This window comes from Scleropages formosus, chromosome 22, assembly GCF_900964775.1.
Source record: "Scleropages formosus chromosome 22, fSclFor1.1, whole genome shotgun sequence".
Lineage (NCBI taxonomy): Eukaryota > Metazoa > Chordata > Actinopteri > Osteoglossiformes > Osteoglossidae > Scleropages > Scleropages formosus.
Genome location: NC_041827.1, coordinates 1030529 through 1054891, shown reverse-complemented (window position 1 = coordinate 1054891; position 24363 = coordinate 1030529). Strand labels below are relative to the sequence as shown.

Here is a 24363-nt window from a genome sequence, read left to right as displayed (position 1 = left end):
ATGGGAAGAAACAAAAAAAAAAAAAAAAAAAAAAAAAGAATTCTCAAGTTGTACTAAAATAAGGAATAAAGGGTTTGGGGGCTTGAAAACCCCCTGTTGTAGCATTTTCAGCAATGATGGGAAAGCACAGTTCAAGAGTACCGAAAGATGGTTTTGTTCTTCCGGGCCAGACACGTTTTGGTGGGAAAGCCTTCTTCAGCATATGTCCATCCATCCCAAAAAATAAGTGTACGGCGAAGGATGCGTTTTGGAGGGAAAAATGTCTTTCAGTAAGCTTCAAGTGTGCTCTCCTATCATAGACCAGAGTATGACTATTGCCATTAATTTATTCATACAATTTAGAAGTGGAGCTGGTGAACTGATCCTCAATGACACGTTAAGAGGAGAAATCAAACCCAGCACAGTGTAACAGCTATGACTACCTTCTCCTTCATTCAGTCGTCCATACAACCTGCGTTGAGTATAATGCGGATGATGTGTATGTTACAGGAAAAACGAGCTTACCTTATTCAGGCTGGGGTGGAAAATCTCACAGACAAGCAAAAGAGCACCCCTCCTCCAGTATGACTATTCAAATGCTGATGGAGACAGGCCTCTCTTTACCAGGCGGCAATGTTGTCTTGACCACCATCTAACGGATTTCTTGCGGCCAGCAACATAAAATTTATGAATGAAGGACCTCATGAAAAAAACCACAGACTGAATTCAAAAACACTTGTGTGGTGCAGTTCAGAACAGATCCTCTTCCTGAGAGGAGGTCCAAAGTACACATAGAACATACAAGAGTAACAGAATATTACATTGCACAATTAATAACAACTGTGTACTAAAAAGGATAATTTCAAAAACACACACGCAGGGCACAGCAAGTAGTGCTGTAGTTAAAGTTACTGATTTAGAGTTGCAGGTTGCAAGTCCAAATCTTACACCATGCTGTAGTATCAATAAAATTACCTTTTTGTATAAACAGGTAGGGGATGCGGTGGCGCAGTGGGTTGGACCACAATCCTGCTCTCTGGTGGGGCTGGGGTTCGAGTCCTGGTTGGGGTGCCTTGCGACGGACTGGCGTCCCGTCCTGGGTGTGTCCCCTTCCCCCTCTGGCCTTGCGCCCTGTGTTGCCGGGTAGGCTCTGGTTCCTCGTGACCCTGTATGGGACAAGGGGTTCTGAAAATGTGTGTGTGTGTGTGTGTGTGTGTGTGTGTGTGTATAAACAGGTAAATGACTGCAGGCTGATTAACATTTTAAGTCACTCTACAGAAAAAACATCAGCATTTTACATTTATTAATTTAGCTGATGCTTTTCTTCAAAGCAATTTACAATTTTAAGCTACTTACAATTATTTACCCATTTAGATAGCTGGGTAATTTTACTGGAGCAATTCAGAGTAAGTTCCTTGTTCAAGGGTGCTACAGCTGTACGTGGGATTTGAACCTGTGACCTTTGGCACCTTTCACTTCCCTCATCCAAACTCAATGGAAAATTAGTTCTTATAATGAAAGGGCAATAATTTTTCTGCTATAGCATTTCACACACACACATTTTCAGAACCGCTTGTCCCATACGGGGTCACGGAGCCTACCCGGTAACACAGGGCATAAGGCCAGAGGGGGAGGGGACACACCCAGAACGGGACGCCAGTCCGTCGCAAGGCACCCCAAGCAGGACTTGAAACCCAGACCCACCAGAGAGCAGGACCCGGTCCAACCCACTGCACCACCGCGCCCCCCTGTAACAGTCATACATTTCTGTGCTATTTCATGTCTTTCAATATGTGGCCAGTGTTTTCCATATTGACCATATTCATCTTACAGATGGTAACGCATAAGGCCATACTGTGTGTGCATGGGGCAACACAACATCCTGTTAAATCCTCTTAACTTCATTTCTCATAAATCACACCAGAATTTTCATAAGGACTGTTTGGAGTAAGATAAATGCTCCTAGCGACCATTTAAACTAATACTGACAAGTAATAGGATGTACCAAGGTAAATCTTTACCAGTAATGACCTCAGAAATTAAGGTAAACAAACAGGACTAGATTCAAATCTCATCCTGTTTGAAAACTTTGAACATAACAAGACGTCACACTGAAAAAATACACGCAAAAAAAAAGATGTGGATGAGTTTAAAGTCTACAATATGTTGGCATAGTTTCGATCAAAGTTCTGCCAAACACACACACACACACACACACACACACACACACACACACACACACACACTTTCAGAACCGCTTGTCCCATATGGTGTCACGGGGAACCGGAGCCTACCCGGCAACACAGGGCGTTAGGCCAGAGGGGGAAGGGGACAAACCCAGGACGGGACGCCAGTCCGCCGCAAGGCACCCCAAGCGGGACTCGAGCCCCAGACCCACCGGAGAGCAGGACTGTGGTCCAACCCACTGTGCCACCGCACCCCCGTTTCTGCCAAACACTCAACTTAATATAAGCCTTTAAACATATTCAGTTGACCAGTACTTAGTACACAATGATACTGGCCTGAATTTGTTTTAAGAGACCCATGGCTAGTTCTCACGTCCACCATGCCAAATGTGTTGAAGTTCAGAAAACATTGGAAAGCCGCTGAATACAAGGGGAAGGGAAAAGAAAAAAAAAAAAAAAAAAAAAAAAACAGTAAATAATATGGAGAACCCATCTATGATGTGGCATTTCCCTTGAACAAAACAAAGTTTCTCAAATTCCTGTCCATGAACTGATGACATACAGCGTAAAACTTCAAGAGGCACAACCCATTCTCAATAAGGTTAGTTGCATCACATCACTTCTTCTTTTCAGCAGACTACATCAGTAAAAGACCTCCACTGCCTTTATCTAAAAACAAAACCTCGGCCCAAGATCAAGTCATCCGGTCAACTTCTAACAACAGCAACAGAAGCCAAATCTGATGAAGGCATTTAGAGCAGAATAAATGAATTCAAGACTTGTTTACTGTTCAGAGAAGAAGGAATTCTCATTGGCGGTGGCTTTTTGTACAGGATTACCGTAGTGACGAGAAGGTAAATCGGCCTACTATATGTGACCAAATGTTGCATGACTCCAACAGTAGCATCTCTTTGGCCCCACACACTAAAAGTCTAAGCTTTTGGCAAAAAATGCTGCATTCTGGAAGACTTTGAAGCAAGACTCTGCAAAAGGAAGGGAGAGAAGACTGCAGGTCACCAATAACAAGGCAGCTATCTAGCATCAGTGCTGTTTGCCTGTGGAAGGATAGGGACTGCCTCCCCTCCTGAGCCAACATAACAGTGCAGTACTAAGAAGCCATGACAGACCATAGATTCCATCTTTTTAATTCCCAGACCACCTTATTTCAGTGTCATCAATCAAGCCCTGCTGAAGTGCCTCCTAAATGCCTACAGCCTTGGTTTGAATGATTTCAAGAGTTTCGAGACAGCCAGTGTTTATCCTCCCAGCAGGTTAGCTGTTCCCCAAGCTTATGAGCGGTCTATATGCACATCGGGCCTAACAGCCCCCATAAGTCTTCAGAAAACCCGACAGATCATTTAACAAAGAAGCAATACATATTAACGCCTGCAGAGGAGCAATCAGGATGAACGTACAAATCAGAGTCTTTAATATGCTCTTTTTATTCAAATCTAAGCCCGCACATTTAATACTTTTTAAGTGAAGGTTTTATTGAGAAGCTAATCGGCACACTACACTTTTGTCTTGTAAATGATCTTTAGGCTGTTAGCGTGAGGTATAAATACCACCTGACAGTCTGGCAGGAAACTGTTTCTGCCAGTAATACACGTATTAAATTTAGCAAAAGAATAATAAATGCAAACAAAAATGTAACACCCAAAGGCAATTCCCCGAAGCTGCCCTGGAGAGACGTACACAAGCTACGGCAGAAAACTCAAGCATCATACAGGACAGTCATCAGCTTCCCCATCACAGTTAAGTGATAATCTCCTTCTAAAAGAGTCCTACAAATTTTCCAAATAAGGACCATATGTTAATACACTGCTAATCCAGATTAAGCCAGAGGGCACAGGGAACTCTGATGTCTCCTGGGCATGTTCTCCTATAGTTTACAATCTGAGAGCTAATTATGAGCTGCTGTTAGTGAAACTTTATTGTAGAGAACTAATAAGAAATAGGGAGTCATTACAGTACTGCAAAGGAGAAATACCTTGAACCACAGCACATACTTTGCACTTGTTGAAAGAAGGGCCATCGGCAGGCAGTGAGCTAGGGTTCTGGAAAGCCAAGTAAAACCTAAAACTGTAATTTAGCTTATGATGAGCTCTAAGAGAGGACAGCAGAGGTACAGTGTCCAGACTTGGGTCCAAAGGTCTCTGAGGTCTACAGGAGGAAATGACCTTGAGATCTCAAACTGACAGGATTCAAAAACGGACTGAAGGAGGGAGCTTGGACTGGCACATCATGACAGTGAAAGGGCTGGATACATTCACACATTTGCTGTAAATATAAGCAAAAAGAACATTACACCTGAAATCTAGTTTAGAATTCACTGGTTGAAACTGGAGGAGGGGGGGGCACAGTGGTGCAGCAGGCTTGGCCGGGTCCTGCTCTCTGGTGGGTCTTGGATTCGAGTCCTGCTTGGGGTGCCTTGTGACGGACTGGCATTCCATCCTGGGTGCGTCCCCTCCCCCTCAAGCCTTGCTCCCTGTGTTGCTAGGTTAGGCTCAGGTTTGCCACGACCCTGCTTGGGATGAGTGGCTTCAGCAAGTGTGTGTGGTTGAAACTGTAATGTAGGATACCATGGATATACTGTAAAAGCTTGTACAAGGCATTTTTTTGGATCCTAACAATACAAACTGTAATTTGTTCACAAAATTCATTCCAGGGTAAAGCAAACATATTGAGAACATAAAAGACTGTTTCCAAAGTTTATAAAAAGCGTGATATTTGTACATTTTATCGGAGTCGGTAGATGAAACAGAAATTCTGACGATGCAAAGTAAATTATATGCATGGTCATCAGCACTGGGAGAGGAATGAAGTTTGTGGGAAGGAATTACACGTACTGTATGAAAAATTACTATTTTTATCTGTCTGTCCATTGACAGCCTTTCTGTATTTCACTAACAAAGCTGCATATCTCGGTCTACCACATAGCTTCTTGCCTCCATCAGGCCAGACAAGTGTGCCTAAATGTCCAGTCTGATGGGCACAGTGTCCAAAAGTTCAAGTTTCAAGTTTATTGTCATAGATACAAGTACCATGCACATGTATCATGAAAATCTTCCTGAATGCTTCTCCACAGACGATGGACAAAGACAGAGACAAGAAATATTGCATAAATAAAACAATGACAATGACAGTGAGTAGTGCAACAGCAATAGCAATAAATAATGGTAACAGTAGTAACAATAATGCCAGCTGACAGTCAGAGAACTCAGAACGAGAGAATGAGAATGCTTAAAGTGGCAGTGTAATTTACCGATGTGCTTGGGTGGAGCAGTCCAACTCTATTTACTAAAGGTGGCACACTGGTTAGTACTCTTACAGCAGTGGGGTAAAAGCTGTTCCTGTACCTAGCTGTGCAGGTTCGAATAGACCTAAGTTTATTATAAAGGTACTGAATACCTGTGATTTGACTAAATTTCTCACAACCTGGACAATTCCAAGTACTGGGGCAAAATGTATTAATGTTTACGTTCACTTGGATAAAACTCGGCTTCCCAAAAATATATGCTTCTGACTGGAACGTAGTTAAACAACATCAAGTGGAACCCCAGGCGTGACCTGAACAAAAAAGGTGTGTCCATGAGCATTAACTTTAAAACAAAGATGGTTGGAAGGATACTTTCATGAGATGTGACCAGAAAAATGTAGCAATCCTTTCAATATTTGAAAGTTTCAAACAAATATAATATCAGCACCTCACCATACACTTGTCTTCTAATGCCTAATGTAATGCATAAATTGTATTTTCTCTGAGATGTGCGTCGCCTTGGAGAAAACAGTCTGCTAAATGAATAAATGTAAAGTAAAATGTGTAACAAAAAAAAATGTGGTGAAAAAAAAAGGTTTAAAAAGGTCCAGGTCATTGCAGAGCACGTCACTTCAGGTTTCTTGACTTTTCACCCACACTCAAATTTGCTGATACCAAGTAAGGTAAAACTGCACATACAGAAGTGGAGAATGAGTTACGATAAACCCAAGATCAATGATTAGCTGGGGTTAAAAAGCAACTGCCAACGGCACAATATGTTGCAAGTGAATACACAAACATCTGGTACGAAACCCTGCTTGCAAAACAATTAGGTACAGACATCCAGCCTGCTGATATTACATCCACTGCTGCCAGTTTCCTTTACCATGCTCCTTTAGGGTAAATTTATTTCATAAATGTAAATCCACACAGACAGAGCAATTTTTCTTATTTTGTGTGTATAATATTACACACACACACACACACACACACACACACACACACTTTCAGAACCGCTTGTCCCATACAGGGTCACGGGGAACCGGAGCCGGCAACACAGGGCGTAAGGCCAGAGGGGGAGGGGACACACCCAGGATGGGACGCCAGTCCGCCGCAAGGCACCCCAAGCAGGACTCGAACCCCAGACCCACCAGAGAGCAGGACTGCGGTCCAACCCACTGCGCCACCGCACCCCCTTTTTATAATATTACAGTCATGCTCTATATTGACTTTTTAACTCAGTTCAAAAATAAAATGTGTGCCATTTGGACATGCATTCCATCATCATTTATGTCTGCTCTACATTCATTTTCTCCTGTAATATAAACATTTATGGTACATTTTAGGATCTAAGGCACTCTTGGCTCACTTGAGCAAGACATCCACTGAGATACTACAAATTCCACATTATACATTTGGATACATAACAAGGAGGAAACTTTAATGGATGAATTACAAAAACTAGTTAGTGTTTTCAGATGATGCAAATCAACAGTGTAAGAGTAGCAGACTGGTGTTCAACTATATCACAGCAATGAAGAGACATGGGAAACTTCTCCAAAACAGCACACTAACATCCGTTATGAAAGTAAAGACATCAAAATTGTTATATGTGGCCAATTAAAGTATTAATACACCTTGAATCATACTTGATGTTTACAGCTTTGGAAATTTTATGGGCTTTTACACAGCTTGGACCATATCTTATCATTCTCTCTCTTGGCCCATCTTTAAAAAGGCATGTACAGTGTGGCAGACAGAAAGCAGTGGAAACTGCTGTGGAGTCTAGACCTGTGTCTTATGAATATTAACACATGTTGAGAATACATGTTAATTTTAATACAAGATTGCGGAACAATCTTTTGGAGAACGGACTGTAGGTAGCTAATGCTGCAGTATCCTTTCCAAGCTGCATTAGTGAAGAACATGAAGTGCCTTCACCTTTCGTTCAGGTTTACAATAGCATCAGGCTGCAAGCAAAGAAAATCACTCATTTTAGGAGCTATATTGTGCCTTCCACATCTGTGATTCTACACACAGCAAGGTCTTTGTACTGATGAATCTTTCAGGCAGGTTTGAAAAACCAAAAAAAGGAAGTAGAGTGCAAAGAGTAGAACTACATTTACACCCTCTGGACACATGTCCAAGAAAACACTTGCTCTGCTGCTGGCTAACAGCAGTAAGATCTGGAACTTTTTCTCAACAGCTTCCATACCTCCTGTGTGATACTGAGGGTTTCAGCCTGTGAAAAGTAAACTGGAATCTGGGAATTTCTCACCTGAAAACTGCTGCTCCTCACCACTGCTTTCAGAATCAATTCCAAGAAAATACCTCAGAGAAATAAAGCATTATAACTCTTAAATAGAAGAATTTTGCTGTAAACTTCATAATTCATGTGCCCAAAAACACAAGGATCAGCAATGAAAACAACTGATGGAAGAAATCAACTGACAGCAGACAGGTGTGAAGTCCTGAAATCTGTTGTTTCATACTTTGATATGTATAGTAAATTACAAATGTAACAAGGTTGAGAGCTTCAGAGTTGTACATCAGCTTGGGACAATGTGGGTCAAGCTGGTGCCTCACAGCTCCTGAGCTGCTTTGGTGTGCAGGGTTAGAGTCCTGCTTGGATGGACGTGCATGGAAGAGGGCTCAGCCAAACCACTCCTGTTACCCTCTTGCCTCGGAAACATACGTGGTCACTTTGAGTTGGCCTGCACTCAATGGCATTCCATTTATGTATAAGTTCACTCATTCATGTATAAGCATCTGCTAAGCGGTGAAAACATACTTCTTGCCCTGGTAAAAGCTTTAATAAATATGTTCTATCTGTAGACACACTAATACAGATATTACCAGAAGTAGTCTCATAAAACAGACCGACAGAGAGAGGATATGAGAAAAGTGCAACTGTTGAGACAAGGATTTCCTTTTGTTCACTTTTAAGGTTGCGAAGCAGATTGTGAAACTTCAAGATAAATGCTTATCTTCAAAAAGGTGTACAATCATAAATAAGGTGCACGATAAAGCAGGATATAAGTACAACCTCTGTGCAATTACTAGCCTCTATGTATTGCAATAACCGCCTGTCTGTGTGTGGGTCACATCAGTCCACTGCCTATCCTGGAATCCCTGGGCACTAGGCTAGGAGGGGTACAGCCTCAACCTGGACAGGGCGCCAGTGTATTGCAGTATAAGTACAGTATATGTACATAGAATGACTCAACATGAAAGGAATTTTCAGTTTGCAGCACAAGTGTAGCTTCCACTGATGGACCACAGCTGAGGAGAGATCTCCCACAAAAAACAATGTGAACACAACAGAGGCCTCTGTGCACAAGTCCCTGCCTCCCTTGAAACTTACGATCCAACCTGGGGTAGCTTCTCAAGTTCAATACTTGAGAAATCCACAGAGGTCCATGTGCTGCCCCCTCAGGTCACTCTAAGACCAATGCGTTCCTATAGAGGTCTGTGGAAGCTGTTGCTCCATAGTACCATGGCTCCATTGCTTCATGGCTCTGTTGCTCTGGCCTTCTCAGACATCCTTTAACATAAATAATGTGTTTCTGTACCATATGATGGTACTAACTAATGGAGGACAGACATACTGTTTTCTAGTCCACAGAGAATGGCTACATTGACCCTTTCTCAGCTGATTTCTTTAGACCTGATGCCAACACTGTTACTACACTTGGGGTTGTCGGCCTAAGAGGACTCAAAGATGTGTGCATCTCTTTGACGTGATACAGCCACACAAGGCCACACAAGGTCAACACAGCCACAGGTGCCATTAATGTTTGAGAAATGAACCGGAAACAGTCCTGATCCACAATGTCCAGTAAAGGAGGCATACCACCCTGCAAATTGTGTCCTTTAGCCCCCACCTCTGAGGATTCCTATAACACCTGCTTATGGTATTGATGAGTTACTCTGACGTTGCATAATATTGCACATGCGCACAGACACATCGTCTGAACCGCTTGTCCCATCTGGGGTCGCGGGGAGCCGGAGCCTAACACAGGGCATAAGGCTGGAAGGGGAGGGGACACACCCAGGACAGGACACCAGTCTGTCACAAGGCAACCCAAGCAGGACTCAAACCTGTCTGTTACTTTTTAGTACTGAAGAAGGCCTAATTCTTCAATTGTAAATTCAGATCAAAATTCTTATTCTGACCATGGCTCACTTGCGTGTGAAGTATACTCAATTCAAATCACATTAAAGCAAATGCATTAGCCGAGTCCCTGTAATGGTGTTGTAAAATAATTTAGTGTCAAACAAGGAGTAACAGTATGTTAATGGTGAATATACAAGAAAATCCTTTTTTATTTTCACCCCTAAAAATAACTATAATTTAATTTAATAAACACATACTATTATTTACTGGAGGGGGCATGGTGGCGCAGTGGGTTGGACTGGGTCCCGCTCTCCAATGGGTCTGGGGTTCGAGTCCCGCTTGGGGTGCCTTGCGATGGACTGGCATCCCATCCTGGGTGTGTCCCTCCCCCTCCTGCCTTACGCCCTGTGTTGCTGGGTAGGCTCCGGTTCCCCGCAACCCCGTATGGGACAAGTGGTTCAGAAAGTGTGTGTGTGTGTTACTTACTGGCATAGCAGTTACAGTTGTGAGAATAGTTAATTAATAAGCCTAGTTCCTGTGTGAACTAGGGTTCTCCCCCTAGTGATAATAAACTTCTATTGCAGTAACAATGCAATTGCGACAGTATAACCAGACAGTTGCATAATGTGAATGCGTGTATCATATGAAAAATGATGCATTATGCTGGTGCCATTTTAATATTTAAACAAATTTTACCTGCACATTTTGTTGTTCACCACCAACCACACTAAGAGAGAACACATGTCAATAGTGCAAGACACAGCAACAATACTGCACTTCTTCATATGGCCATTATTTTCTCTTTTTAAATATATCATGCAGGCCAGCACTCAAGATTCACCTGGACTACAGGCTCTGCAAGCAGAACTGATCAATGTCAGGTTCACACAATCATGGATGTGAGCCAAGTTGTTGTTCTTTGGTGTTGTGAACTGTGGAACTGCCTCATAGCTCTGTAAGACCATCACATCATGAGCATGGAAAATTGCCAGCAGAATTCCAGAGAGATCAGATCTACATGTCACAGACACTCACTTTGGATCCTTGTCTATAAAAAGTCACAACTCTTCCCAAGATGCACAGAGGGAACCTGCTCATGAAAATGCAGGTAAAATACAGAGCAGCTACTTTCTCATCATACCACAGGTCAATAAAATGACTCCAGCTCTGAGGTTTCAAAACTGGTCTTAACGCATTTCTACTCAGAGCTTAACTACAGCTACTACTGTTCCACCTCAAATTCCTGTTGTTACCATTTAGCTGGTATTCAAAACATGTCTCAAGAGCAGTGATGGTTTTCTGACAGCCAATTTATCTTCCATCCTGCCTGGTCACAAAGGAAAAGTGAAATGGTCTTTGGCAACCCTGGAACATACCATTTTTCACATGCTGGTCAGATTTGGCAGAAGTGTTGCACAGCCAAGCTTCCAAAACATGTCATGATTCTTGGCCTGCATTGTGTCCTTCAGCAGCTTGAATGGTTGGGAAACACCGGTCATGCCTGGGAAAGAAACCCTGTGGACCCTGGAGGGCCTGGCAGCCTGATGTGACCTGGAGTGGGAATCAATGAGTGCATTCAAGCCTCCAGCTGTAACAGCTGGAGTTGGTAGACACGGTTAAGAGGGTGGAAGGTGAGAGCACCTCACCTACATACGATGGGAAAAAAAAGCACAGCGCAACATCTGGGGAACAAAACAGAGCACAAAAAACTTGGTGGCTTCTGCATATGACCACTGCAACTGCTGAATGTTTGGGAACCTTGATAAAGGTTTCAATCATCTTGTCATTAATCTAAGAATCAAAACATAATTTGCCCATGTTCATGCGAAATGTGCAATGAAAGCAGAATTATTATTAGAATTAACTAATTAAAAAAATCAATATGGCGCTGAATAACAGTTACACCCATACTCCGTAGGGTCATGGTGGCACAGTGTGTAAAATCAGCGCTTCAGAGCTCCCGAGCTGCTTGCTAGGTGTGGGGTTTGCATATTTCATCCTCTGTTTACACCCCCAGATGTCAAAGAAGAAGGCACTGGCAAAGCACTTCTGTTCCTCCCTTGCCTGTGGTCATTACGAGTCAACCAAGACTCAATGGCACTTCCGTCCATCTATCCCGGACCCATTTCCAGACCCTCAGAAAGGCCTATATCCATATTACACATAATCAAAGGCCAAAACGGTAAAGCTGCTGTATTGCCTGTTGTTTCCTTGCTTAGTGCAACACCAAATCCTCGTTCCCTGAAATAAGGACATGCTGTCATTGATGAAATGACTATGTAGCCCAATCTATTATGTAGATTCTGGTGTAGGCGAGACAGATCTGATTAGACAGCCTTATGATTACAAGAGCTGAGCATTTCTAATGTGATAATAAGTTGGCAGCACTTCCCGCTGCTGTAAAATGTAGCCCTCTGTCTCTGACCTCATTTCCAATACAAAAACCATAATGTGGTTCAGCTGCATTCTCCTCACTTCAAGGCTCTATTGTGCAGGCATTTTACCCGCATTTGCAAGTGAATCTTTTTCTAAGCAAACCGAATTTGAAAGTTAAGCAGCAAGCGTTCAAGTGGCATTTTTTGTCAGGTGGCAGAGAAAAATGTTTATAATTCAGATTTAATGATTCATGAACAAATTAATTCCAGTACAATTGTTCCATAAATTTGTACATGTAAACAACTAGCAGAGCGCAAACTCAATGGCTCTATATAGGATTAGCGGTGGTTTACAGAAGCCAAGTGTGATTAAAGAGAAATCAAAGACAAGGCAGTTGTCATATATTGCTGTAAAAAATGCACTACTAAAACTTAAAAATATGATGCTGTAAGGGTTCCAAGCTAAAGGAAGCGGTTGTTGAAAGCTGCTGTTGAAAGCTGCAAATAATGGAGCTCCGTCAGAGCTTATGGAAACTAATATCAATACAGTGCATTTGTGCCTCAAATACCCATGGTTTGCAGGCATAAAGTAAATTTTCACTCTACATGCTGGAGCACTTGTAACTTACATTAAAGAAGTAATACTTCGCTAGTCTAACCGTCGAGCAAACTACATGGCTTTTTTTGCCATATTCACTCTAAAAATAAGAAAACTTTTAAAAAAAAGAACAATGATAATCTTCATCATCACAGTAAGAGGGCTGGGAATATCTTAGTCTGGAAGCCAGTTCAGAGAGGTACTGTATTTTTTTTTTTTTTCCCCCAGGAATTCCATTTTTTTAATTGAACACCTACACCAACAATCCCTGTGTTGACACATTTTCCTTAGCTAGAATAAGAATGCACACATGCACGCGCACAGTCTGAAACCACTTGTCCCAAGTGGGGTCACAGCAAACCAGAGCCTAACCGGACAACACAGTTCGCAGGGCTGGGGGACACACACCCAGGACGGGACACCAGTCTGTTGCAGGGCACCCCAAGCGGGACTCAAACCCCAGACCCACCTGAGAGCAGGACCCAGTCAAACCCGCTGCACCACCGCACCCCCAGAATAAGAACATGAAAATATAAATATTTTAGGCAACAAATTATTCAAGCAGATCAAATGATAAACAGAGCCAGAGAAGTGGTCAGCAGGAGCTACAGTGAATTTCAAGCAGTGTGTAAGGTGTGAAAGTGTGACAGTGAAAACTGTCCCTTTTCAGAAGGTGTCTTTTAGCAGGGCCTTTGGAAAAAGTAACCTCTGACCACATTTCGTTTTATCTCATCACAGATTTGTATCCTCTATGACTTTTTACCAAGCAGCATAGACAGATGGACATGAAGATCTATACGCAAATGTGGAATCGTGCACCAGTAACTTGCCTCTCGATCTGACTGGACAATTATGAAATACATCCAAGAAATTGCTGGTCTACAAGAAGTTCATGACATAAAAGACACTCTGTGTTGTTCATGCATTTAAATCAATAGCACTCAGTTTAGACGAAACATCATTGTTGGAGAAAGTTTCTTTGACTATATCTGCAGAGCCGTGACACTTTATCCAGGAACCAGTTTGCTAAAAATCTCTACAGATTTACATACAGGAAGTGCCATGTTCATGTCATGTAGGTACTGCACTGTCATCAAACTGATCACAAGAATGGACAATGTAGACACTGAGACGCAGGGACCTACATGGGTCCTCAGTGGCTCCCCCTGTGAAGTGATGTCACAGTTCCACCATTAGCTCCAATGGAAATGTCAGTGGTACTTGAGGTGAACAGTTCAAGTGTTCCACTCTTGTTTGGCCCATTCATGTTTTTAATGTCTAAGCCTTGGGATGTGCAAATTTGTTTCTGGTTAGGGACTGCTTACAAAGGAGAGCTCATTATGTCAAGAAAAAGACATGGATGAAAAGTGGTGAGAAGCCACTGTCATGCTGTAAAAGTGTGACTCGAGCACTGGCACTGATCCTCCCTTTGCAGACATCTTCATTTCTCAAGAGCTTCTCCACACTGCAAACTTAAATCCACAACCTTCTATGGCCAACAAAGCAAGCTTATACCCTGGTACAAAACTGGGCCACTTAGAGACTGAAAACAAAAAGTGTTTTCTGCTGTACTGTCCAATTTTTTTTATTATTTTTTTTTAAACCTTTTTTGACATACAAACCTGGTAAACACCACTTTAGATACATGAGCAGGTTTTACTGTGGCAACATTTGAACAAACTGCAAGTAGGAACTCGATCTGTGGAGTTTATAGCAGAGAATTAACAAGAGCAACAAACACCTCAGATATGCAAATGATTAAAAGTATAACTTCATTATAAATTATTGCCTCTGCTGTCTTTATTACACCCTTTCCTGACACCTACATTTATTTATTTAGCTGACACTTTTCTTCAAAGGAACTTACAATGTTAGTCTACCTACAATTTTTTACCTATTTATAGAGCCGGGTAATTCTACTAGAGCAATTTAGGGTAAGTGCCTTGCTCAAGGGTACAACCAGAGGTGGGGATCAAACCTACAACCTGGGGGGCCAAAGGCAACACCTGTAACCCCTACACTACCAGCTGTCTCATCATAGCCCACCTTTCTGTTACGAGAATATAATCTTTTGACAGGCAAAGGAACTCCACAAATTTTTCCTTACAAAATTAGCATTTTATTTCTTCCTCATCTTTCTTTAAAAAGCTACATTTTTATGCAGTTTCAGCATGTAGTCCAAGTTGCACTTTAAAATTCTTTGTGGGTTTTCTCTCATATTCTATAATAGACAATTGGGTCGGAGAGCGTGGCAGACAGAACATGACAGTCACTAAAAGCTTAAAACACATGGAATGATTTATTGCCATTTTACCCTTTAAGTTTTACATGATGTGCTCAGACAGAGATATTCTGCAGTTTCTCCTACAAAGATTTATACATTTGCTCTAATGCCACATCTTCACTATACAGTGATGGAGTGAAAAAATCCTGAATAACTGGCAAGAGCTGCTGATGACGGACAACGAATTTAACAGGACTTCATTGAGAAAAAAGTCGTTTAAGAGCAAGACAAGAAAAGAGCAACAAGGATCATTCGTTGCCCTAGAATGTTGCTGGAATGGAAGGAAAGACAAATCATGAAGTCCTTTCATTCTGGAAAAAAACTGAATGAATATTTAAGATACCCACAAAATTCTGAGAAGCACAAACAATGTTGACTCCAACTGTCACCATACTTGTACACTGACAAATGGAAAGTAACTAGGAATAAATTTCGATAAGAAGAAAAGAAACTAAGGAAAGGGTGCAGAAGGAAGTGGGTGTTCAAAACAAGTGTCCAGTTAGTGTGTCACAACAGAGCACTACATGGTAAACACCAAAAGTGACTGAAAGTCTAGGGCATAAAGATGGCTGAAAGGCCTCATGTGAGCTGTGACAGCCATCCTTTTTCTTATACATGAGCAGAAGGTGACTATTTCAAGGTCCTGATGACCCATGTAATGCGTTATTCCTGTTGCTTAATGTAATTTCCACATAAACTTGCATGCAAAGGAGGAGTCGGACCAAGAAAAGGGGAATGGGAGGGAGAGGATGTCGCAAAGACACACCACACAACAAGGAACAAAAAAAAAAAAAAAAACTCAATAAATGAGGAAGTAAACTGAATCTTGGTACATTTCAAGAGTACAAAAACACTGCGCACAGCACTAAGTGATGCAATAAAATAAGGGCAGTTCATGTGCTGTTCTGCTATGTTGCTGTCATAGCATTAATCACGTCTACATTTCTGACCAATAAATAAAACGCTTGCGGTGCTGGCACAGCAGGTAAAACATTCATAACCATAAATTTAAATGCAAAAATTGGGTAATTTACCAACTACTTCTCTTAGCTCTTATTAAAATGTAAAAATATATTTTCCGATCTTGTATTTTTTTTTTTTAAAAAAAAAAAAAAGCACAGAAAGGAAATTAAGTCGGGGTCAAATCATGCCCAAAAATTATAGGTGTTTTGTATTTTGGTGCCTTTGTCTAAAGCTGGACGACACATCACTTTTCTACAAGTAATTATTTTAGTACTGCAGTTTGAGTGAGGAAAAGGTTCTTTTCGTGGCTCACCTGTGGTGTAAATATCTAGATATCCGACCTATTGCTTTGGCACTTGACTTGGAAGTTAAAAAATGGAAAGAAAAATGGAAAAAAAGGAAAAAAAAATGAATTGAATAGAATTATAAAGGAAAAAAAAAAATGGATTGAACAGACTAGTATTAGCACTATTACACACTGTCCAACAGCTTTGTTCAGCTCCAAATTATTATTACACATAAGTATTACAGTAGAAACTCAGTGCATTTCAGTTACACAGTTCACTTCATTTTCTGACAGAGCAAGAGATATTGTCATATTCATCAGGCCAGACAGGACCTGTCACAACAAGCAGAGGAGGACTTGGCTGTATTCGAAACAATTATACTGAGTAAAATCAAAATGTAAGTTAATCTTAATCACATGACATGGCATTGTGGTTGAATTAGCCTGCATATTAGAACAGGATCAAAAACATTCATTCCTACAAAAAGTTCTCTAAATATACTTCTCTATGAGTTCCTATCTGTTCAAACTGAAGATACAAGACTGAAGAAGAAGAACACACACACACACACTTCGTACTTAGTCACTAAGTCTTAGTGGCGCGTGCTGTGTGTGGCGCGCTGAGCACTGTGAACACGAAGACGTCACAGTAAAAAGTTCCAGCTAAGTTACATATGCTGCTGTAACACTTTTCTCGGCAGGGCCAAATGCCCAGTATTCTGTTTATACCACATTGAACAGTGCAGTAGTGTATGAGTATCTTACCCTTCACGAGCTTCCAGAACACGTATATGATCACCCAGCGGCTGCGCGCGTCTCACAATGAGACAATTATCCGCGTGCACGGGTGGAAGCGTGGCTTTCAGAGCTGCACTGCGCATGCGCAGAACGGCTTCGTATGTTCGCTACGGCTTCTTTCGCACTGGGCATTCGTACACGTAAAGGCGACCTGAGTTCTCTACACCTTTATCACCTTCGTCCTCATTACCACATTACTGTCATGCATATCGATCCATAGACCACAGCTTATATCTGTGTGGTGTCCTAATGCCACTTGAATGTTTGCCTCTAAGCACTTATCCAAAACGCACAAACATATATGTTAGATACTTGTAGTTAATAAAGATTAAACTCTAAAAGCTACTATTCTATTAATGACATGATTGTTATCGAGACCTTTTGAATCTGGGGTCTTCAGTTCTCGAATTGGAAGGTGGTGCAGCCGCACAGCAAGTAGCACTGCTGTCTTACAGTGCCTTGGTGGTGTGAGAGGAGGTGGGTTCGATCCCTGCTCAGTCTGTGTGGAGTTTGCATGTTCTCTCCATGTCTGTGTGGGTTTCCTTCCACAGTCTGAAGACATGCTGTTCAGGTTCCCCACAATGTGTAAGTGACACAAAGGGTGTGTGTGTTCCTGATGTATGGATTAGTGACCCAGTAGGTAGTGTATCTAGCAGTGTAAGTCACCTTGGGTATGTGAGCTGGTAACACTACAGAGTGTTCATTGTGAGTTTCTTTGGAGAAAAGTGTCTGCTAAATGTAAAGTTGATTAACAGAAGATTATCTTTAAATGTTATGTGTAAATACTGTTAGGCTAATACATGTAAAAATGCAGCATAACAGGCAATTGATAGTTCATGAAGGGACTTTGAACATGCACTGTGTTCCTGCTGCATATTGGAAGTTTAAGGAATATGCTGTGTAACCCCTGATCACATCTACAGTCACCTGAATATTGAATATAAGTGTGTTATGGATAAAAAGGAAAACTACGTCTACTTTGTTTTACTGAGAGGTATTATATACTAGGATGACTTCTGTTTTATATTAACAGAACCATATGGATTTGAGACATTGCAAAAACATTTTGTCACACTGGGCTACCATGCGGAGGTGTGGTGGCACAGCGGGTTTTGCCTGTGCCTGCTCTCTGGCGGCTCTGGGGTTTGAATACCACTTGGAGTGCCTTGTGATGGACTGGTGTCATGTCCTAGGTGTGTCCCTCTCCCCCCAGCCTTTTACTTTGTGCTGCTAGGTTGGGCTCTGGCTTGCTGCAACCCTGCTTGGGATGAGCGGTTTCAGTCAGTGTGTGTGGGTTACTGTACACACAACAACTTCTGCACTTGTAGCATCAAGAGTGAACACACTCAATTAAACCGTGGAGCAAGAGAAGAAATCTCCATGCAGACTTCCTGCAGTGGGGAAAGAGGGGCTGGGGTGGGGCTCAATCCGATTTGTGGCCAAATCTGAACGAGCTGCTGCCGAAGATAAGGCACAGAAGGAGAAAAACGGGAAAGGATGTCAGACTCTGTGATGCTTAAGCTCAGCATCCGCAGGATCTTCTCAGGAAAGTGCTCACCTGCTGAAACACTTGCATTCATGACATACCTTTCCCTTGATGTGCATTTAATGGAGAAATTGTTTTGCATTTTGATGTTGTGCTTTCCTGCAGGTTTTCATGGTGTTCACATGGTATTTTGTTCACATGTAACACAGAAAAGATTTCGAGGTTCATATCTGTGCTGAAGCCCAGCTGTCATATCCTTGGGCAATGTATACATCTGTACCGCGCTACAGAATCTTCAGTGACATCATGATAGCGAATCTTACATCAGTCCTGACAATTTGGTCAGTCTCAGCACTATGAACAATTTGGTATTACAATACAAAAGCTTTTGCAGTATCTCTTGCCAAATTAAACCAGTTATACTGTTCGTTTGGCCTTAATTACAGTGCTTAATGAAACTATTAGCAAGTGAGAAGCCCTACTGCATAGCAAAGACAAAGCCTGTTGAGGGAACTTCAGATCAGCTCCGTTTTACTCAGGCTTTGGACATTAGGCATAATGACATTAGAATTTATTAGAATTAGAATTAGAGTTAGAATTACAGTACTTTCAAGCATTGTAGCTCATGTGAGTTCTAATAGCTTAATCCTTAAACCCAATATCCACGCGAACAAATCTGAATGTCACCATGGAGGTGCCATATCTATGTCTTCACAAAATGCAAAGATAGCAAAGGTTTTTATGTTCTACTGTCCATAGTGATTTGTATTTATTCACTTTAGTGAGGACTTAGTGACGCTTATTGACGTGTCAGGCCTGAAATCATGGAAGTATAGCTGAAAAGAGAATTATGATCTCTACTTCTGTGCTATTTCTGTGTCTTGAGCTATTGAAGTACCATCTGATCATGTCATCACAATTAAACTTTTTCAAACAGCGGGGCTGCTCTGACATGGGGGGTGCGGTGACGCAGCAAGTTTGGAATTTGGCTGCTCTCTGGCAGGTCTGGGGTTCAAGTCCTGCTTGGGGTGCCTGGCAGTGAACTGGTGTCCCATCTGGTGTATGTACCCTCCCCCTCCAGCCTTGTGCCTCATGCTGCCAGGTTAGGCTCTGGTTCGCCTGGAGACAAGCAGCTTTTCATGGTGTGTGGGGGGGGGGGGAGGCTGCTCTGACTTATCCTCATGCAGTTAAAATGTTTGTTTACTCTTAGAACTCACTTATTTATACTGTGGAGAACTTGTGCTTTTCCTTTCCTAGCCACTGTGCAACACATTTTCTTGTTTTGAGAATGCAAAAAGGATAACAAAGTTGTGGTTATGTTATTAGTGGCTTTGGCAGATTTTACCAATCTTCGTGTGGCAGGGATAAGCTGAGGTCTGGTTTGACTGGTGTTATACACTCCTGCCCAAAAAAGACCATCAAACACCTTGAGGCAGTTTATGCACTCCATTAACAGGAGTGCCAGGTATGCAGGCTTGGCAAAAAGACCTCTGCAGGATGTCCAGAAGTTAGTACTGGTGCTGTTGCACTGCTCTATAGAAAATGCATCACTTTAAAAAAAATCACATATTTTTAAAATAGGTGTTTTATTTGTCAGACATGTTTTTATTTGGATTACATCCTACCAGATCTTCCTGTACAGGTAACAGGGTGAGCTGTTACCTGATGTCATCTATTCTACTCAGTCTATTTGAAGAACAGTTTCTAGAGACATAATTTCAAATGTATTGCAGGTTCCCACATGTGCTTATTGGATTCATTCATATTCATTCATATTATTCAGTTCATTCTGAACATGTGCAGAGTTCAATAAAGAGCTGATGTGCATTATCAGAAACAGAACCTGCCCCACTACTAATGTGTGTGTGAGTTTTAAAAAATTAATTTCATACAAAGCCCAATAGCTCCAAATCCCAGGACCTTGCTTCCGCTGGTTTGGAGTCCCACATTCTCTCTTCTTCCAGGAAACCAGTGTTCAGTTTGGCTATCTGAGAACAATGAAGCAGAATACAAAGATACTAAGACACAATGATAGGTTTTCCCTGCTACCCCCTTTGGCATCATAGTTTGAGCAGGGTAAAAACATTCCCTTTCTCAGAGTGGACTGTGGTAAGGCAATGAGGGGGCATTTTTTTCCCAGAAGCACATTCATGCACATGGAAATGCTGCAGTCCATATGACTGACGCTGCAAACTGATCTCCAGGTCTGTGTGTCCTTCAGCATTTAAACCCTTAACACTGATGGTGTTAACACTGAGTCACCATGCTGAACACAAGACCACAGCTTCCTGGTTTCAGTGACAGTGTATTGGTTCTCATCAAACATGAAGAAAGTGGTTCACTACATAATTTAAAAGCAGACACACATTTCAGAAATGAAGCATTTCATGAATTTTAAGAAAGCAGGAGGACAGAGATGTGTGTGATCTTCAGATAAGAAAATGTGTCATACTTTCACTGCTCATCTCAACTGCCATAGAAGTGGTGTCACACTGTGGCAGTAAAACATTCAGTAACCACAGACAGAAGAGAAAAATAGAAATGTGCATCAAAGAAGGAATATTCCCCAGAGCACAAGGTGCAAAGGCTTGTTTCTGTGGGGGGGGGTTCATGGGCTTCAGATTGGGTGACAGAACAATAAAATCTCAGACACGGGAACAGTGTCACATCCATGAGGTCGCTGGACAAGTTCCAGAGCTAATGCCACGATACAGTGACGGCATTGTGCTCCTGAGCGTGTAAACAATGTACACTTGTTTATGCTGCTTCCAAAAATCCTTCCACTGCAATGGAACATTTATTCCTTTAGCTGACACCTTCCTCCAAAGTGACTTGCATCGTTTAACTACTTACAGCTATTTACCCATTTATACAGCTGGTAAGTTTACTGGCTCAAATTAGGGTAAACACCTTACTGAAGGGTACTACAGCTGGAGGTGGGATTTGAACTCTGCAACTCTGACCAGTACGCTAACTTATTGTGTCCCCTGTAAAGCTCTGGTTTGTTTGGGATGGAAATATTTCCCTCTCCTTATAATAAGAGTTCCCATTTGGTTACGGCTGTTTCCTATACAGTCATGCGTCTCGTCCTCCCAGTGTTTCACATCAGCCCAAACCATAAATTCATACTACACCCAGTATACCCTGTTACATAAATCTCACTGACGATCTGTGGGGACTGTTCTAGAGGGACATCACAAGAGCATTGTTTGTAGCTTAATTTCTCTGGTAAAAGTAGGTTACAGATTCCAAATAAAAACACAGCAAATAGCACTGCTGTCTCACAGCACCAGGGGGGGCAATCCCTGCTCAGTCTGTGTGGCATTCACATGTTCTACCTATATATAGTTTACATTTATTTGTTCAGCTGATGCTTTTCTCCACAGCAACACTGAGGTATTTACAATTATTTAGCAGGGTAGTTTTTACTGGAGCAACTCAGGGTAAGTAGCTTGTTCAAGGGTGCTACAGCTGAGAATCAAACCTACAACCTTTGGGTCTAAAGGCAACTGCACTAACTACTGGTCTCCCAGCTGTCCATGTCTAGATGGGTTTCCTCCCACAGTCCAAAGACATGGTGTTCAGGTTCACCCATAGTGTGTGAGTGACAGAGAGTGTGTTCCACTGATGTATGGATGAGCGACCCATCGTCAGTAAAGTATATAGCAGTGTAAGTCACCTTGGTGAATAAGGTGTGTGGGCTGGTAACACTACATAGAGTTCATTGGCAGTCGCTTTGGAGAAAAGCGCCTGCTTAATAAATAAATGTAAACAAAGTAAAAAAGAAAAGTACCACATTAATGGTAAGCTGAAGGCTTGACAAACAAGTCGAATTTCTGAAACTACTCATTTCTAGTGATCCCATCACCAGAATTGACTCTTTTGACAGAGAAAACTGATTTATAACACTGAATACAGCAATGGCTTCAGACCGCTGGATGTGCAGCAAAAACTGTGATAAATTCTAAAAACTGTTCACATGGAGGATGAGAATATTCCAACCAATAACTGAACGTTCATACTTGCGTAATGAAGCATGGCACTAATTCAATTAATTCCACATCTTTAACAAATGTCATAGGAGTTGTTTGTACATTCAGAAAAGCGCAAAGCAAGGGATGATTATGAGTTTAATGACAAGCGCCTGAAATACCAATATGCAAATAGTGTCCAATTAAAAAGGGACCAGAAAATGGTCCCAAAGCAAAGGATGTTCAACAGTTACTAAAAGGTCAAATAAATGAAGCGCCAGTTACAGTGTTACTGAGAACCAGCAGCATCCATTTATTTTTCGTGCTAAACTTGACATCCCTCTCACACATTTCACCATTCTGAAAAAAAGAAAATAAAAGAAGAAGAGGAGGGCAGCGGCTTTCAGTGATGAAGGTTTTTGAACCGAAGGCGCGGCATTTTCAAAAGAAGTGATTAGTTGTCAAACGGTTTGAAAAACGTACAGTACTCTGTGCTGATAGCTTCAAAAGAACAAGGCAGAAAAGCAGAGGAAGATATTTTCCATATTGTAACTTTGGAAACTTTGAACCTCAGAATGGCGGCAAAGTGCAGTTTTTCACAACTCAAGAGCGCCTCCTAGGGGAGGCAGCGAAAAGCACAGGGACACAGTGTTACCTGGATGAAGAGCAGCAGCAGACCATGATGTGGCACCATGAGGCCCTTTCCAAGGCACTACAGAAATCCAACAGCGAGCCGCAAAGATCCTCAAAAGGCGGCTCTCCTGAGCCAGGAGTTCGTATGATTCTTCAGTGGTTTTGTCCTGCAGTGACGGAGGGGAATGTGGTGGCTGACATTGCCATCCCTGAATCACTTCATTGCCAGAAATGTTGTCATACAAAGTATCAGTACTGGTCCGAGCCCTTGGGTTAACATCATTTCAGCTACTGGGGATCAAGCATCACTGGAATGAGATAAATTGCACTTAGGCAATGACAGCAAATAGTTATTAATTTTCACCATGGGGTGGCTGTACCTATCAAGCTTTTAACTGTAAACTGGAGATCAATAAACTGGACCCATCAGCTCCATGCTGACATTATCCATTTCTGCATTTATTATTTTATTATTACTGGCTTTCTGTAGATGTGAGTTTTTTTTAAAAAAAATCTTTGACCCCACAATACTGAAGCAACAGTAGCATACACAGAACAGAAATTAGTGTTTAGTGATGCTAAAATAAAGTCCGGAAACATGAATGTCATGAACTTCAAATAAGGAACAACAGCAGCATTAAATATTTCCAATTGGTAATTAAAAAAGTGTATTAAAGACACAAAATTACATTACCAAGTGGTCGGAGAAGGTTAAACATCACTTTGCTGAATGTCAGCGTGATTCTGAAAAATGCAAGACAATGTATTATTAAATTTCTGTGTAAACTGATTGTCCCACATCAGGTGATTTAGGATTTAAAGGACCAGTGGGAAAAGAAACATCGGAACAATTCATAGAATCATTTATCACGCTTCCCAGAATGCCATCTGTCTTGGGGAACAAAGATATTCACACACACACACACACACACACACACACACACACACACACACACACACACACACACACATTTTCTGAACCACTTGTCCCATACGGGGTCGCGGGGAACCAGAACCTACCCGGCAACACAGGGTGTAAGGCCAGAGGGGGAGAGGACACACCCAGAATGGGACGCCAGTCCGCCGCAAGGTACCCCAAGCGGGACTCGAACCCCAGACCCACCGGAGAGTAGGACCCGGTCCAACCCACTGCACCACCACGCCCCCCACAAAGATATTCATTTACATCAATATTGTGCTATGTGCTCTAATTCCCGCAGTGGATCTCCAAGCATGGCACCAAGCATGATGAACTTTTCATGATGCTGGGGCAGCCAGCCAAGTCCCTGTCCTTCAAAAGCACCCACGCACCTACAACCTACAGCTTAACCCCCCCTCAGACAAATTGTCCAGACCCAAGTGTCTCCACTGCTGAACCCCTGAAGTGAACGTGCTCATCTTCATCCTATGCTGTCAGTAAAGACGGAT

At 42.0% G+C, this 24363-nt stretch overlaps 1 protein-coding gene across 5 annotated transcripts in view; it reads right to left on the bottom strand.

The window, feature by feature from the left end:
- Positions 1-16920, bottom strand: part of LOC108918441 (monocarboxylate transporter 1-like) — a 31823-nt gene extending 14903 nt beyond the window's left edge. Inside the window, exons 1-2 of one of the 5 annotated variants that reach the window (XM_018725669.2) lie at positions 955-1036; positions 505-679 (exon numbers count right to left, since the gene is read on the bottom strand). The gene's annotated coding sequence lies outside the window, so the exon portion shown is untranslated. The other 4 variants (XM_018725668.2, XM_018725671.2, XM_018725672.2 and 1 more) reach the window with 4 other exon arrangements.
- Between the last annotated feature and the right edge of the window lie 7443 nt (positions 16921-24363).